Raw genomic sequence first — 4,497 nt, forward strand, 5'->3', positions numbered from 1 at the left:
GTTTCGTTGTCGAGTGAAACGGTTGGACCGCGAGGCAAACGAAGCACGAAAATAGAGGGCAACCCCCTACTTCCGTCCCGGCTGTTTGGTACTTACGAAGCTCCACCCACGGCAAGCCATGAGCCAATGGAACTGGGGAAAACCACGCCTCGGAGAAAGTCGATTGGTCGGGCTTAAATTGATACCTATTTAACATTTGAGCAGAATGTAGCCGCCGATCGTCTTTTTCCCCTCTATTATTTATCGCGATCGTCATTTTTTTTCCCCCTCTTCCTACTTCTTCTTATTCTTATTCTTATACCTCTTATTCCTCTTATTCTTTCTCTTCTTCTCTTCTTATTCATCTCTTGGACCACGCGGCTGTATAAGCCAAGCCCAGCCAAGTCGAGTCTTACCCCGCTTAAGAAGTACAAGGGACTTAATTATGGCGGAATTGGAATGCCGAAGTACCAGCTTCACCGCTTCATCCTGCATCGATCATCTTTCTTTCTCTCTCTCTCTCTCTCTGTCTTATCTTCTTGCCACTTTCAATGCGCAATATATGCTCACGCTTCTTTATTACCTCAAGATTTATTCCAAACTCTGCACATCGGAAACTCAACACTTCGTCGTTGTTCGCCTTGAACACACTGTCGGTATTTTTATTAGCAAAAACAGTACCAGTGCAGGTAACTCGTAACCGGTACCTACAAGAAACGTTTTTCCTCATTGTGACTTTAACTGAATCCTTACGCAGAGACGACTGGTTTAAAAATGTAACTTTAGACGCGAACGCGACTAGCTAAGCACGTCTTCTCCCCATAACTGACATACAAATTTCCAACTAATGGCTCCGCTGTGCATGTCTCGGTCGGCAGGCCAGTTATTATTCATTCTTTGGGATCCATGGTTCCAGGCCAAGTCAATCTCCATAACTATCCAGACTCGTAAAATTTAAGCAACACGGATACACTCAGCGTTATTAACAATGGCTCGAATCTCATGATAGTACCTTGAAGTCGATATTTAGATTCCTCGAGTTTTCACTCCTCTTCTTTTCTTTTTCTTGTCAGTTATTTCACAAAGTGAAAGGGGTTTGAAGGATGAATCGAATACTCGTGACAGGGATCGATCTCCAAACTTGTTACTTAGTCCGACTAATGCGTCGAATTTCGCTGAGGGTTCCTATCAAGTGATAAAGCTTCGTAGGTAAACAGTAAATCTATTCGAAGCAGGTACATCGTGAATGACAGCTGAAAATTCTAGTCAAAAAAAGCTAACGATAAGAGTGGCGAGGCAACCGAGCCTTCCAAAATGTTGGACCGTGGTTCTTTTGTTTAATGCTACTTCTCTCTGTCCATTACGATGTATGCATGGCTACATCAATCTTTCCCCGTTTACGCAAATGCTCACGGAGGATCGATTGATCGGAGTAACCCGCTGGCAGCTGACAAGCTGCAAACTTGAATCGTAGCTAAGCCGGCGCCGCCGTTTACCTCGACGATTGAAAGTATCCGAGCTACCGATCTCACCTTTCGATTCAAAGTCTTCGACAATCGCTGAGCGCTTATAGGTATGATGTATGCATATAGGAGTGCGACGTGAATGTTGCATGAAGAATATACATTTATTGTAATCGTGCACGTGGCAACGCGACCTCATTGCTACATCGAGAAATAATAAATCGGTTATTGACATTGCCGTGTAATCATTTAATGATTACAATATTTATTGTGTTTACTACGAATGAAATTCTACCCGAATTTATTTGTCGTAATGAGAATCTATCGTGAAATTCGTCTCAAGAAGCACAAGTATAGATCATTGGATGTATGTGGCATCTTTACAAGTGTATTTCACTGCTTGTTAAAAGCCACGTAAGACGGACCCGGCCGTCTATGAAATGATATGAAAATACGTCATATCTATTTTAGCGAGAAGAAAAATGTTTTTTGCAATGAGAATCGTCAGTTTTCGGATTGAAAAATTTCTTCTCTCACAGACGATCAACTCGAGTTTAAATCCTATCTTGTGAACGAAATAAATTATCATTAATCTTCAGGTTAATTCAAAAAAGCCTCTGTACTTACATTATGAACAGTGCAAAAAGGTCGATGAAATTTTTGAATTTTAATTTTTCCACATGCACATGCGTACGTAAAACTTGTACAGTCGAATTCAAGAACAGGCTTGAAAATTGGTGAGCCTGATATTCTTGCGAACATACGCGTGAATTTTCTCTGCAGCGATAAAAATACCTGACTCGTCGACGTGACGGTAAAATGGTTTCGCAGCGTTTCTCCGCGACCGCGTATCAGCAAGTGATGCGGCATCTCCGCAGGTAGATAGAAAGTAGCCGGGGTAAAAGACGATTTTGAAATCGGTACAGGCGGAACATCAACCGATTTTGTGAGTCCTCCCAGAAATTATGCAAGAAACTTGTCCCTCAATTGGAGATCAATTTAGCTGTCAGGCGTCCCGGCGTCACTTAGGCGTTTTCACCGACGTAGAAATAATTCATAGCACCCTTTAGAGTGGATCGCGCTAACGGCAGAGTCTACGCCACCACCTACCGTTGCTGGCAGAGGTTGTCGGAGGGTGTTTTTGGGGCTTGGCGAAGGGGGTTAAGGGGCGGGGGATCAGACGGGGCTGCAGGGAAGAGCCGAAGGCGTCGGAGCGTCGAGCTTACGTAACGACGCCGCACCCTCGCGGTAGCTGACCGCTCTCAAAGATGTGACGACAGAGAATCATGGCCCCTGTTCCCTGAAAAATCATTTTTTATTCAGCTCTTTCTGACTTTTATATAAGTCCTTTGCAGCGCGGCAAAAGGTTGACTTGTTGAAACCTGACAACGCGGCTGCGCTTCTTTTTTTTTTTTTTTTATTTTATTTCATACGTTTACGGGCTTCTTCTTGTAAAGATTTCTTTACTCCATTTTTTTTCCACCTTTCTTTATCCCTCTCTTCCAGTTGTACAGACATGGTTTTTGCCCCACGATTTTCGTCGACGCGGGAAATAAGGTTGCACGGATTTATCCGCGCGCCGCTGTTTAATTCGGTTCTCAGTGGGACTTCTGTTTCCGCTTGTCACGAATAATGCTAGCCTATACGGTTATCCGTTAGTGGTCATAGTCATTTCCAAGTGAGATATTATGCAGCCCCTGTTAATTCCATTAGTCCGGTTACCACATCCCTCGGGGGCTGAAACACTCATCTGATATTGGAGTCACTGGATCCTGTTTTGGCCGAGGGTAATCAAAAAGTGCAATTTCGCACCACGTACCTACTAGGATAGTATAATTAATACATCCACATTCTGATCGTACTCAGTTTTTTTAATATAATGATACTCGCAATTTTGCTGCAATATTTTTCAATTTACTGATATTACCGTATTTCAGGTCGAGCGATCGTTTGGTTGTAGGCCTAATTTTGCACACCTGTGATCCAGTCACAACGTCTTAAATTTTGCTATCGTGTGTAACTAAATTTGAACAGAATTAGAGGAAAGAAGTGACACTTTCACTTGGAAATATCTAGGTTGTACATAATGACGAAACGACTATCATCACTATACGCATTACAAATATTTGGATTCTTATTTTTAATTATAACAGATAGATTGATCGAAATTTTAATTCAAAATTATTCCAAGTAATAATTAATGCAGCAGTTATCACAATGTAAGGGTTTTTCGTTGCATACATATTTTCTGTGAGATCGAGCAGCACATCTTTGCTCCAAAGTGTCCAAGTGCCTTTTGATAAATTGTTTCGATTTTAATTCTGTTGAGGTGCGTAACATTGGTGTTGTTTACAGTTAAAAATTGGCAAAAAGAAATACCGGGACGTTTCAAAAATTCTAAAATATTGTTGCTCAAAAACTCGGGCTTCAACTTTCTCAATTGGTAAATTTTTCGCAGCCAAGCCGTTGATGAGAAAATGGATCATTTGCGCTGTAAGAGTATTGAATTTCACGTGTCGAATCTGGATCGATACGATCAATGATTACATAAGTGGGAATATCGGAATCTGTAAATGCCGACGAAAATTTGAATCTTTGACAAGACAGGTACGTCGGCATGTATGCGCTTGATACGAGCACGATCAAGTTCCAATTCTAAGCGGCGATATCAGTGTTTGCCAAAAGCTTAAAATCTGTATCGCGGATTCCCGGGTATATCGAAGGGTTTCCTTTGTCAACGAGGCGAGTCACGAAACCATCGCTCTACTCAACCGCTGGATCACCGTCTAGACTAAATCGGAAGATATCCCGTAATTTGCAGGTTTGCGGATAGAGAACTACAGAAAATGACAGTATGGTCGCTGCGGCGTTTATCTCGGCTCGACGGCGGGCGGTAATCGGCGAAAGGAAAGCAGGGCTTCACCGTATTGGCGGCGAGAAAAACATCTCGGGTTTCCGGTAGCTCACCGGCGTGGATCGAATGCACCCCCGCATTAAGGGACCCGGTTGCGGGTTAAGGGCTGATTTCCCGGTATGAGAACCGGGAATCGATGGT

The sequence above is a fragment of the Neodiprion pinetum genome, chromosome 1 (assembly GCF_021155775.2).
Source record: "Neodiprion pinetum isolate iyNeoPine1 chromosome 1, iyNeoPine1.2, whole genome shotgun sequence".
NCBI lineage: Eukaryota > Metazoa > Arthropoda > Insecta > Hymenoptera > Diprionidae > Neodiprion > Neodiprion pinetum.